General features: G+C 41.0%; 1 protein-coding gene and 1 long non-coding RNA gene across 2 annotated transcripts in view; one reads left to right on the forward strand and one right to left on the reverse strand.

Annotated features, from left to right (window-relative positions):
* LOC121243255 (class V chitinase-like) overlaps positions 1-14518 on the forward strand; it is a 97393-nt gene that overhangs the window by 57992 nt on the left and 24883 nt on the right. The gene's annotated exons all lie outside the window — the stretch shown is intronic.
* LOC121243256 lies at positions 12850-13964 on the reverse strand. The gene is made up of 2 exons (XR_005936084.1): positions 13934-13964; positions 12850-13026 (listed from the first exon to the last, which is right to left on the reverse strand). It is a non-coding gene; the product is annotated as an uncharacterized LOC121243256 (long non-coding RNA).

Genomic DNA, 14518 nt, shown 5'->3' on the forward strand with positions numbered 1-14518 from the left:
AAACATTTATCAGACACTGTAGGCGGGAATCACAGACGGGACTCTACTACCATCCTTACTTACCACCATCCCAACTGCATGCACCGTAGGATCACAAGCAGGACTACCACCATCCCTACAGCTCGCGTCGTAGGCGGGAATCACAGGCGGGACTCTACCACCATTCCGGCAGTCCCTTTTTCCTCTCTCTCTCAAACCATTCAATCCATTCATTTCAAACATACCCAAAATCATCTCTCACATAAAAATCCAGTTTTCATTCACAACACATGAGCATGCATGAAAGGATGCAATAAATGACATGATGCCAAACACAACATAAATGCATGCAAGCATAATTCAATTAAATAAACAACCCATCCTCACATCCAACCAACCCCCATACTCCTTGGACTCAATGTCCGGCACAAGCAACCAAACTGAAAAAGAATTGTTCGTGCAAAAATATATTTAAATCTCAAGAAATTCTTTAGAAAATTACTTACAGTGCTAAAATATAATTTCGAATGATCAAGGAGGTGTAATAGGTGGTGGCACAACAACATAACAGTGTATTTTGGACTATGGTTGTGGGTCTCAAAGACCCAATTTTTTAACGGGGACAAACAAAGACTGGGGATGGTAAAGGGAGGGCTTAGGGGTGTTGGTGAAACTACTGGTGGTGGTGGTTGACCGTGGGTGGCGGCATGGACGACGGTTGGAGGCTAAAACACCCAAATCAGAAATGGGGATGAAGGGGCTTCAAGGGTAGCGGATCGGGGCTGAGGAAGGGTGGGTTAGGTAGCTGGGAGGTCGCCAATACTATGGTGAAAAGATGGTGGCCAATGGTGGCGGAACGTCGGCGCTGGAGCACAAAAATCGTGCGGCTTGTAGCCATGCTTGGGGGCTAACGACAGCACAAGAGGGGCTGATAATGGAGAGGGATGGTCTCCGGTTGGAGGAAAAGAAAATGGGAGGAGTGGAGACCACAGACAGTGTACAGCGGCGCATTGGGCGGAAGAAGAAACTGACGGGCGAGAGGGGAGGGAGGTGTCGCGCGCAGAGGAAAGAAATAGAGGAAAAAGAAGGAGAAAAAGAAAGAGAAGAAGGAAAAGAAAAAGAGGGAAAAAGAAAAAGTGAGGGAAAGAAATGAGGTACAATCCTCACAACTTGGGTAAAAAAATTGATCTAACGAAAAGAATTTCAAAATAGTAACTTGATAAAATAATTTAAACGTAGTGACTAGTTAAAATAAAATAATAATAAAAATCCAACAATAAAATACTTTTAAAGTCCAACATTAACCTAATTTAAAGTAAAGAGCAATTTAAATGCAGAATAATAATTAGTACCAAGAAAGCACATCACAATAAATTTCACAACTTACAAGTCATAAAATAAATCCAACGAGAAATTTGATAAATTTAAAACAAGAGAACCAATATTTAAATTAATTAAAATAATCCTTAAATTAAAATACATGAAAATACATGAAAATACAGGGTATCACATTTAATTTCCACAATAACTTCCACAAAGCTTGCTGTCTCCTATCATTAGAGGATTCTGCCATTGAGCTCGTCTTCTGATTTGATATGGATCTGTAACAGCTCCTCACTGTAAATTTGCCACTTCTTTCATGCATCCAACTCCATTTATCTGCACTGGCTCCTGGGTGTTTCACAACTTTCAGGATGTCTGATGCCACATGTGGATTGAAAAGGGTTCTAATCTTGTCATCGTTCCTCCATCTTGTGTTTTCATCAATGATGGATACGACTAGGGATTCTCGATTGTCCATCCTAATGGGACGTCCCTCCTCTTCTAGAGGTTTTTGACCTGGAATCCACTTTTTAGTCCATAAAAGAGTTGATTTCCCATCCCCAATCCATCATCTACATGCTTCTTTTAACCACTTTTTTGCCTCTCAAATTTCCCTCCAAGGGTATGAAGGATTGTAGCCCAAGCTAGCTTAAAAAAAGGAGGTGTTTGAAAAGTATTTTTCCTTGAAGAGCCTATGCAGCAGTGAGTTCTCATTTTGCAAAAGTCTCCACTCTTGCTTTTGCTAGAAGAGCAAGGTTGAAGTTCCTCAATTCTTTGAAGCCCATCCCTCATCTTGATTTCCTCTCACACATTTTGTTCCAGCTTATTTAGTGAATTATTCTCTCATTCTTTTTTTGGCCCCACCAGAAATTTGACATCAAACTTTCTAGTTCAGTACAAAACCTTGTAGGAAGGAGAAAACATTGCATAGAGTATGTTGGTATGGAAAGGGCAACAGCTTTTAGTAAGATCTCCTTACCCCCTTGTGACAAAAGCTTTCCTTTCCAACATTGTAGTTTTTGCCACACTTTCTATTTTATTGCTTGATGTGACGCCCCAACTCCCACGTATAAAAACAAGGGAATCGTGACGTCAGGATGATGACAACACGGGTCACGCATCCTAACGAAATGTGCTCAACTGTGTGCAATATGCAAGAGTGCACAATAAAAATCGCAGCGGATAATATAAATAAGTCATTTAAGTACCAAAAATTTAAATACAAATATTCAAAATAAATTACCTTTAAAGAGTTATACAGTCATCCTAAATATATTACAAAAACAACACATAAATTGATAAAAAAAATGAAACTTGATAAACAGGAGCAATCCCAGATCACTCCACCAACGGAGCCAAGCTAAGGCTCGTCATCCTCATCTGCATCAAAATCTGCAATACCATAAAATGGTACCACAGGTAAGTATAAACCAAACAACTCTCGAGATAAAAACATATTAATGCAACCAACATGCATTCATACGACAAAATCTACATAGCCATAAAATACAATTTTTTCCCAAAAATGATTATTTTTCAACACACGCCAAAATCTCATTTTGGCCCAAAAACATAGTCTGTCATTTTCCCACAAAATGATTCACACGAAACAAACCATTTACCGGACACTGTAGGCGGGAATCGCAGGCGGGACTCTATCATCGTCCCTGCTTACCACCATCCCTACCGCGTGCACTGTAGGCGGGAATCACAGGCGGGACACAACCACTATCCCTACTTACCACCATCCCTACCGCGTGCACCGTAGCCGGGAATCACAGGCGGGACTCTACCACCATCCCTGCTTACCACCATCCTTACAGTTCCTTTCCACACAATGAATACATATCACACAAAATGAAAACATATCACACACCATGAATACTTATCAGAGCACTGTAAGCGGGAATCACAGGCGGGACACAACCACCATCCCTGCTTACCACCATCCCTACCGCGTGCACCGTAGGTGGGAATCACAGGCGGGACTCTACCACCATCCCTGCTTACCACCGTCCCTACAATCTCTTTTCCTTTTTCTCAAACCAGTCAATCTAGTCGTTTCAAACACACTCAAATCATTTCACATGAAAATCCAATTTTCAGATAAACATATGAACATGTATGCAATCATGTGAAAACCCAGTTTTCATTTACAAACATGAACATGCGTGCAAATATGCCATATACATGAAACAACACCACAACAACCAACAATTCACAATACCAACCAAATACACAACTCCGTCCATAATCCATCCGACCGCCGAACTCCTCGGACTCAGTCCGACATGTCTAGCTAGATCACAATAATATGTGTTAGTGCAAAAATACATTTAAATCACGAAAGTTCTTTGGAAAAATACTTACAATGCTATATAATAATTTTCGACGGATCACGAAGCTGCAAGAAGTGGCGGCTCAACAACGTAGCAGTGTAAAATACACTGTGGCTGTGGGTCTCAAAAACCCACTTTTCAACGGAGACAAACTGAGACCCGAAATTGATAGGGTAGGGCCTAGAGAGGTCGGTGAAGGTAGTGATGGTGGTGGTTTGCCGTGGGTGGCGGCGCAAATGGTGGTTTTAGGCCAAAAATACCCAAATCGAAAATGGGGTTGGATGTGCTTCACCGGTGACGGATCGGAGCTAGGGTTGGGTCCATTGGGTTGCTAGGAGGTGAAGGATGAAGTAGTGAAGAAATGGTGGCCGGAGGTTGCACGGCGGCAGCGCGGGAGCTCAAAGGGTGCCGCGGCATTGCATCGTGCGAGGGAGGTAATGGCGGCGAGGGAGGAGCTGGGAATGGAGGGGAATGGCCGCCGGTGGGTGGAAGAGGAGGAGGAAGGGGCGGTGAGGTGCACGGTGGTGCACGACGGCGCAGAAAGTCTACAACCTGTATGGGTTTGACACAGCCAGCGGGGGAGAGAGAGAGAGAGTGTGTGGGTAAGGGAAACCGGGGTGGGGGAGATCGCCGGAGTGTGGGGAAGGAGGTGGGACGGGCGGTGTCGCCGGACGGAGGCGCACGGCGGCGGACTGGGTGAGTGACGGAAAGCACGGGGTGAGAGAGGGAAGACGTCGCGCGAGAATAGGAAGAGCAGAAGAAGAAAAGAAAGAAAGGAAAGAGAAAGAGAAAGAGAAAAAGAAAAGTGGGGAAAAGAAATGAGGTCCATTCCTCACATCTTGAGTCTCAAAAATGATCCAACCAAAATGATTTCAAAACAGCAAATCAATTAAAATAATTTAAACGTAATGATACAATGAAAATAAAATAATTAAATCCCACAATCAATTAATTTAAAAGAACAATTAAATGCATCACAATAATAAATATTAAGAAAATATATCAAATTTAATTTTCTTAAATTTTAAAAATCATAAAATAAGCCCACTAAAAATCCATGAATTTTAAAATAAGAGAATAAATTTTTGGATTCCACTATTGCCCCATAACTGGGTAATCTCTTCTCCGGTCGCCCTTCCCACATTACCACTGAAGACTATGACTGTTTTTTCTTTATTAATTTTCTGCCCCAATACCCTTTTATACTTATCCAACACAGCTTGCACGCGCCGCCTGTTTTCCTCCACTTATGCCTTACAAAAAATAACAGTCATCTGCAAATAAAATGTGGTCAATGTTTGGTGCACCCCTACATATTTGGACACCAAATATTTCCTTAATCACCCCCTCTTCCTTCAGCAGAGCTATCAACCCCTCTGTGCAAAAGAGAAATAGATATGGGGACAAAGGGTCCCCTTGTCTCAACCCCCTACTAGGTCTAATAGGCCCTTTTGGTTCCCCATTTATCAACACTGAGAATGAGTCAGTTTTAACACAATACATAATCAAGTTAGTAAAGGCCTTTTGGAATCCTATCACTTCCATAACAGTTTGAATAAACCTCCACTCAACCCTATCATAAGCATTGCTCATATCCAACTTCAAAGACATGTATCCCTTCTTCCCTGTTCTCTTATGTTTTAGAAAATGTACTAATTCATAGGCAATTAGCACATTATCCGTAATTAAACGGCCTGGCACAAAAGCACTTTGACTCTCCTCAATAGTACTAGGTAAAATTGATTTCAATTGTTGGAAATGTCCTTGGTAATTAACTTATAGATCACATTACACAAACTAATATGCCTATAATCAGCCACTGTTTCAGGGGACTTCTTTTTGGGAATAAGAGTAATAAAAGTGTGATTAAGAGGGGTTGGGAATTCACCTTTATTTAAGGCTTCCAGAACTGCTGAGCTATCTTGCTTGCCCACCACATGCCAGTACTTTTGAAAGAAAATAGGGGACGTCCTATCAGGACCAAGAGCTTTTGATGGGTGAATCTGTTTCAAAGCTGCCACTACTTCATCTTCAGTATAAACTTTGTCCAGAGTCTCATTCATAGTGCTTGTCACCTTATTTGTTAGAGGCCCCAAAAACTCAGTAGAACCACTTGGGATAGGACTCTCAAACAACTTGTCAAAATACCTGAGAATTACCCTATCTCTCTGGTCTCCCCCCTGCCATATTCCATTCTCATCCTTAATCTTCACCAAAAGATTCTTCCTTTTTCTCTGAGAAGAGTTCATATGAAAGTAACTAGAATTATGATCCCCCTTCTTTAGCCATAGTGCTTTAGATCTCTGCCTCCGCATTACCTCATCCTTTTCCATCCATTTATGGACCTCTTCTTGAGCTAGCTTATGTGCTTCAGTGTTAGCCCCCACAGGATCTCTCTCATGCAATGCCTCCATTTGTTGTCTAGCCAATGTTATCTGTTTTTGCACATTACCAAAACAATTCTTGTTCCATCTTGCCAATTGGTGCCCACAAGTCTTTATTAAACTCATCACTTGTCCCATACTACGGTGAACATCTCCCCTACTCCAAGTAGCCTTGATGATGTCCTCACAATCCTTTTCCCCTACCCACATGGCTTCAAATCTAAATAATTTTTTTGTCCTATGAAAACCCTTTTCTCCTTCAATGTTTGCCCAAATTGGCACATGGTCAAAATATGCGGCCAAACCATGGGTCACACTAGTATTGGGGTATCGACTCCCCCAAGCTTCATTAGCTAAAAACCCATCCAGTCTTTCACTGACACAGTGAGCCCCTTCCCTCCTATTACTCCATGTGAATTTTTGGACTCTAAATCCCAAATCCCTCAATGCACATTCATCCACCACATCTCTAAACTTAGTAATTTGCCTCTTTGGCCTCATCTTACCTCCCCATTTTTCATGAGGGTGTAGTGCTTCATTAAAATCACCCATTACCAACTAGGCCTCCCCATTTGCCCTACACAGAGTTCGCATTAGACTCTATGTTTTGTGCCTCAATCGAGTCTTTAGTTCCCCATAAATACCGTAAAAAACTAAGACCCCTCATATAATCATCCTCAATAATAGCATCAACACGACAATAGGAATAATTAAGAATAGATAAGTTTATGTCATTACCCCATAACAATGCAATCCCTCCCTTTCAACCAGAACAATCTACAACTAAACAATTCTGAAAAGCCCATTTTGAACTTTCAGATTTCGAATTCATGCACATGAAGACGAGTCTCCTGTAGGATCAAAACTTATAATTCATATCAAACCCAGGTTCTTAGAACCACCTAAGTCATTATAAACTTATAATGACTTAGGTGGTTCTAAGAACCTGGGTTTGATATGAATTAAAGTCATAGCTCATAATTGTAAAACAATATTCCCCCATCACAAGTAAGCTGCATTTTATCAATAAAATTTACAAATTATGTAACGTCCTAATCTTAAAAAAAATACGTCTTTAATCTAATTATTCCATTATTTTTTCAATGTTGTACGGTTATTTTGGGATATTGATGCACTGTTATTGAGAGTACATAATTTGTCGTGTTCTAAATTAATTATGTTGTAGTCATTGATGTTCTTGTAGAAGAATGTATACGTTTGATTTGAACAATTGAGTTTTATGTGATAGAGTCTTTGGAGTTTATACTTTTGTAGTTTGGATGTGATTTTAAATTACATGAATTAATTTCCTAATCCTCTGAGTACGGGGTGTTACAGTTTAACTTAAATTTTACATTGAAAATGAAGTGGGGGCTTTTGGTCTCCAGAAGTGCTATAGCTACAAGAATATCTAACAAAAAGAAACCTATAAATTGACATGCTTCATATAATAGGTTAGATTTACTTTACAATAAAAGTAGCTTTACAATTTAATGTATCACATCAATTTGTGAGTTTATTTTTATCGAATTTTTTTACTCCCCGACTAAGTAATTCCTAGCTAGTATTAATCATGTATCATCCGTTAATCAAATAATAAAAAACTGACATATATCTTGTGTAGACATTCTTTTTTTAATTTAAAAAAAGAAAACCATTTTATGCATGATCTCAAGGCTATGATCATTAAAAATCATAGCTTTGTTCCTCTTTCTAGTTGTTTTGTTGATTTCCTTTTTAATTGGTTGTTTACCACGGTTTGCTCAGCCATAATTGAGCGTCAATAAAAATCAAGAGGTGCTGTCCTCCAAGTTATATTAAAAAAAGGCTATGATCAGTAGTGTTCACTACTATATATTCTATGATCATTCACGTACCGCATATTAGATAATAAAAAATTGTTGTGTAGGGTACATACATTATCATCTACAGCTTTTCACGAAACAAAATATGATTAATACAAGGAAAAGAGACATGAGAACACTGAACAAACCCACCACAACATGCAGGAAGTACAATGCAACAACCAAGTTGACAAAAAGCACAATGCAGCAGCTAAAAGGTGTAAAGCAGTGGCACAGAAAAGCAAGGCAACAGAAAAAAAAAAAAAGCATGTGGTGACAGATCACTCTCAAAGACTACATAGATTGCACACAAAAACAGATAAAGTAATGAAATACATGTAAACCAATGCCTAATCCAACTGACTGCAGAAGATTACATGTAAATTAGCAGAAGATAAAAAGTTAACTTTATGGCTCTTCCTTTCCTGTTTTCTGTAATGTATATATATAGCAAAACTTTGTATTAGTAATTAATTCAATGAGAATAAGATTTTCTCCATATTATGGATTCACTTCGAGTTCTTATTTTCTCTTCTAACATGCTATCAGAGCAAGCTAGTTGTCATGTTGTATTTGCTTAAGTTTGCAGACAAACTTCATTTCCTAAGCTAGGACATCCCTCTCCTCTTCTTATCCTATTTTCCTTGCTAAGGACCCAAGCAGTCCCTTCTTTCTACATCATAGTGACAATGCAAACACTGTCATTGTCTCACCCCCATTAACTGGTTTGAATTACATATCTTGGAGTAGATCATTCTTGCTTTCCATTTCAATCAAAAACAAGTTAGGCTTCCTGGATGGCACCATTTCTACTCTTGAGTTGTTAGATCCCTCATATGTGTCATGGCTGAGATGCAACAACATCTTACTTGCTTGGATCCTAAACTCTGTTTCAAAGGATATTGCATCTAATGTATTTTTCATGACCTCAACTAAATTGGTTTGGGACAAACTTAAAGAAAGATTTGCTCAACCTAATGAAGCTCGAATTTATTACCTCCAAAACAAACTTAGTAGCATTGTTCAAGGACATCTCTCTGTAAGTGATTGCATCACACCACTTAATGCTATTTGGGAAAAGTTACACAATTACATACCTCTTCCTTGTTGTTCTTGTGGAAAGTGTACCTATGATGCTTTAAAAACTATTGGTGAGGTCCAACAAGGAGATTATGTCTTTAGGTTTTTAATGGGCTTAAATGATAGCTATGATTCCGTAAGGGGACAGATCCCTTGCCTTCATTGGACAAAACCTTTTCACTAATTTTACAAGAAGAAAGACAAAAGCAAGCAAGGAACGTAGCCTTGCCCATCTCAGAGCCTTCTACTCTTCTTGCCTCCCAAAATTTCCTAAAGAAAATTGAAAAATCAGACCTAGTTTGTCACCACTGTGGTAAGGTTTGACATGCAAATGGTAAGTGCTATAGATTAGTAGGATTCCCACTAAACTTTAAGTTTACCAAAATCAAGTTTGGAAGTAACCCTGCTGCATCATATTCTACAAACCAAGTTACCGGACAGGTTACCACTTCACCTCAGGAAACGCCTACTCCAAGTGCCTCTTTATTGAATCTCTCTCAAGCACAAGCACAGCATCTTATGGCACTTGTCAATGCTTCATTCCTTGAGCTGAACTTGGGACAAACCAAGTCAATACTGCCTACTCCTACTCCTGCCAAACCAGATACTTTTGAAATAAGTTCCTCAATCACGCCATACTTGAACTTAGCTGGTAATTATCACTGTCTCTCCACTCTTTTGTTATCTGCTAATCACTCCCATCTTAGTATTGTGAATCACTGCAAAAATAGTTCATCTTCCCAACATGAGCACCCTGATGTTTATAACACATCATGGATCATGGACACAGGAGCCATGTAACACCCCGTATTTTAGTGTATTTTTATTGAAGGATTATTTTTATTAATTCAAAAATTTATTCTCTTATTTTAAAATTGTTGAATTTTTAGTGGGTTTATTTTTATGATTTTTAAATTTGAGAAAATTAAATTTGTTATGTTTCTTAATATTAATTATTGTTATGCAATTTAATCGTTCTTTATTTTAAATTAATTTATTGTGGGATTTAAATATTTTAATTTCAATCTATCATTACGTTTAAATTATTTTAATTGAGATGCTATTTTGAAATCTTTTTCGTTGGATCATTTTTGTGACCCAAGATGTGAGGATTGGACCTCATTTCTTTCCTTCTATTTTTTCCTTTTCCTTTTCCTTTTCTCCTTCTCTTTTCTTTCTTCTTCATTTTTCTTTTCTCCTCTCTCTCTCTCCTCTCTCCCGCACCCGCACAGCTCTCCCCCTCCCCGTCCGTGCGTCATCCACCAGCCTGCAGCCGTGAGCCACCGTCCGGTGACACTGCCCCTCCCATTCCCTTGCCCACCCTTCGGCGACCTTCCCCACCCCGGATTCCCTTCCCCAAGCTCTCTGTCTCTCTCCGATGGCTGTGTGAAACCCATTTGGGTTGTAAATTTTCTGCGCTGCCGTGCACCTCACTGCCCCTTCCACCTCATTCTCCACCCACCGGCGGCCATCCCCCTCCATTCCCAGCTCCTCCCTCGTCGCCGTTACCTCCCTCGCACGATGCAAAGATGCGGCGCCCTTTGAGCTCGCGCGCCGCCGTCGCGCCACCTCCGACCACCATTTCTTCACCACTTCATCCTCGACCTCCTAGCAACCTAACCCACCCATCCCTAGTTCCGATCCTCCACCAGCGAAGTTCCACCATTCACATTTCCGTTTTGGGCTTTTTGGCCTTAAACCGCCCTCAACGCCGCCACCCACGGCAAACCACCACCACCACCAGCTTCACCGACATCTCTAAGCCCTACCCTATCAAACTCGGGTCTTGGTTTGTCCCCATTCAAAAGTGAATTTTTGAGACTCACGGCCATAGTGTATTTTACACTGTTACGTTGCCATGCCATCACTTCTTGCAGCTCCGTGATCATTCGAAAATTATATTATAGCGCTGTAAGTATTTTCCCAAATAACTTTCGTGATTTAAATGTATTTTTGCACTAACTCATTTTATTTGTGAAATGGTTGGTTATGCCGGACTGAGTCCGAGGAGTACGGGGGTCGGATGGATTGGAGGATGGAGTTATTTGTGTGATTGGATTGTGTTGTCATTAGTTGGTTATTGGGTATTGGTGTTGTTTCATGTATATGACATATTTGCATGCATGTTAATGTTTGTAAATAAAAACAGGATTTTCGTATGATTGTTGTCACACCCCGTATTTTAGTATATTTTTATTGAATGATTTATTATTATTAATTCAAAAATTTATTCTCTTGTTGTAAAATTGTTGGATTTTTAGTTGGTTTATTTTTATGATTTTTTAATTTTGTGAAAATTATTTTGAAGTGCTTTCTTATTATTAATTATTGTTATGCATTTAAATTTCTCTTTATTCTAAATTAATTTACTATTGGATTTAATTATTTTATTTTCATTTTATTACTACGTTTAAATTATTTTATTTAACTTACTATTTTGAAATTATTTTTCATTGGATCATTTTGTGACCCAAGATATGAGGATTGGACCTCATTTCTTTCCCTCACTTTTCTTTTTCTCTTTTTCTTTTCCCTTTCTTTTCTTTCTTCCCCTTTTCTTTTTCTTTCCCCCGCTTTTTCCCCCTAGCGCGCGACAGCCCCTTCCCATTCCCCGTGCGTCTGCATCGCCTCTCCCAGCCCACCATTGCTGCGCCGCTGTGGCCCTCACCGCCCCTCCCATCAGCTTCGCCACAGACCAGCGACACCACCCCACCAATCTCAGCCCCTAACTCGCCGCCGATAGCCCCTATTGACCACACCAAGCCGCGGCGCTCTCTTCACTCCAGCGCCGCCGTCACGCCACCACCGGCCCTTATTTCTTCACCACATCATCCTGGAACTCCTAGCAATTCAATACACCCAACCCCAGCTCCGATCCGTCACCGGTGAGCCACAACCAACCCCATTTTCGATTTGAGTATTTTTGGTCTTCAATCACCCTTTGCGCCATCACCCACGGCAAACCACCACCACCATTAGCTTCACCGACATCCCTAAGCCCTATCCTATCAATTTCGGGTCTTGGATTGTCTCCGTTCAAAAGTGAGTTTTTGAGACCCACGGCCACAGTGTATTTTACACTGTTACGTTGCTGTGTCGCCACCTTTTGCACCTCCATGATCCTTCAAAAATTACTATACAGCACTGTAAGTATTTTTCCAAAGAACTATCGTGATTTAAATATATTTTTTCACTAACTCATATTATTGTGATCTGGTTGGACATGCCGGACTGAGTCCAAGGAGTTCAGGGGTCGGATGGATTGTGGACGGAGTTGTGTGTTTGGTTGGTATTGTGAAATGTTGGTTGTTGGTATGGTGTTGTTCATGTACATGGCATATTGGACGCATGATCATATTTGCAAAGGAAACTGGGTTTTCATGTACATGCATTCATGTTCATGTGTTTCATAAAAACTGAGTTTTTATGTGTTAAAGGATTTTGGGTGCGTGTGTATCATGACCCCAAGCCGAGATGGGGTATTATCTCGGTGGAGTTCCTCTGGTCACTCGGGAGCGGAATATACTGAGTGACATCCCCTGGGTTGTTGCTGGGCGGGGGCTAGAGGATACTTGGCCACTAACATGCAGGGCGCGGAACTGGGCATCGCTCGTTGCGTAGTGAGTGCTTGGCCACGAACGCGCTGGGCACGGAACTGAGCATCGCTACGAAGCCAGGACTTGTAGATGATCCCTAGGGGAGATCATGATGCATATGGTTAATAGATTGATGGGCTGTTGTGGCGCCCCCAATCCCCCTTATAAAAAAAACACGGGGATCGAGATGCCGAGATGATGACAACACGGTCACGCATCCCAACGAAGTGCCAAGTGTGTGTACATGCAATAGTGTACAATAAAAACGCAGCGGATAATTAAATCTACTAAGTACCAGAATTTAAAATACAATCTAAATATCAGAAGAGGTTTAAAAGCATTTATACAGTCATCCCAAAATAAAGTTTAACACATGTCCCAAATACAAATGAGTAAAATACAATAACAAAGCCAGTGATCCCAGATCACTCCTCGGGCGGAGCCGTTTCCTCAGGCTCACCCTCGTCCTCTGCATCAAAATCTGCGTTACCACATAATGGTACCGCAAGTAAGTATAACCCAAATAATTCTCAGAAAATAAAATGTATTTAATGCAACCAACATGCATGCATACGATGAAATATGCATTTTCCTCAAAACATCATTTTCCCCGAAAATGATAATTTCTCCAACACACGCCAAAATCCCATTTGGCCCAAAAATAATTCGTAAAACATTTTCCCAAAAAATGATTTACACAAAATCCAACACACACTATTTTCCAAGAAAATAGCCAATTAATCCGTTATTACCCTATGCACCATGGCCTCCCCTAGGGACCATCCGCACGTCCTGGCTTCGTAGCGATGCTCAGTTCTGCGCCCAGCGCGTTCGTAGCCAAGCACCCACTACGCAACAAGCGATGCCCAGTTCCGCGCCCAGCGCGTACGTGGCCAGACATCCACTAGTCGCCGCCAGCAGAAGGACCACGGAGTCGACAGGAATCTCTCGTCCGATCCCATTGTCGCCCGGCGACGATCCAGGGGACGTTACTCAGTATATTCCGCTCCCGAGTAACCAGAGGAGCTCCACCGAGATAATGCCCCGTCTCGGCTTGGGGTCGTGATACACACGCACCCAAATTCCATACTCACATGAAAACCTAGTTTTCATAAACACATGAACATGAATGCAATACACGAAAACCCAGTTTTCCCTTACAAACATGATCATGCGTGCCAAATGCAATGTACATGAACCAACACAATATCCAAACCAACAATTACCAATCCAATCAAATCCAACCAAACAACTCCAATCACCAATCCATCAGACCCCCGTACTCCTCGGACTCAGTCCGGCAAAACCAATCAACAGTTCAAATACAGTGAAATGTGTTAGTGCAAAAATACGTTAAATTCACAAGAATTCTTTGAAGAAATACTTACAGCGCTATAAAGCAATTTTCGAAGGATCACGAAGCTGCAAGAAGTGGAAAAACAGCTACAGAACAGTGTAAAATACACTGTGGCCGTGGGTCACAGATACCCACTTTTCAACGGAGACAAACGAAGACCTAAAAATGATAGGGTAGGGCCTAGGGAGGTCGGTGAAACTAGTGGTGGTGAAGGTTGGCCGTGGGTGGCGGCGCAATGGGCGGTAGAAGACCAAAATACCCAAATCGGAAAAGTGGATGGTGGAGCTTCACCGATGGCGGATCGGAGGTGGGGTTGGGTCCAATGGGTTGCTAAGAGGTCGAGGATGAAGTGGTAGGAAGATGGTGACTGGAGGTGGCGCGACGGCGGCGTAGTGGTGCATGGAACGCCGCGACTTCAATGGGTTCGTGGTGGTTAAGTGATCCGGGAGCACTCGTTTTGGTTTGGGACTTGTATACATTTTATTTGGGATAACTGTATAACTTTTTAAAGATGCTTTGTTTTGAATATTTCTATTAAAATTCTGGTACTTAGTTGACTTGTTAAATTATCCAATGCGTTGTTTATTGTACACTGTTGCATGTACACACACTTGGC

Source organism: Juglans microcarpa x Juglans regia, chromosome 8D (genome assembly GCF_004785595.1).
Source record: "Juglans microcarpa x Juglans regia isolate MS1-56 chromosome 8D, Jm3101_v1.0, whole genome shotgun sequence".
NCBI lineage: Eukaryota > Viridiplantae > Streptophyta > Magnoliopsida > Fagales > Juglandaceae > Juglans > Juglans microcarpa x Juglans regia.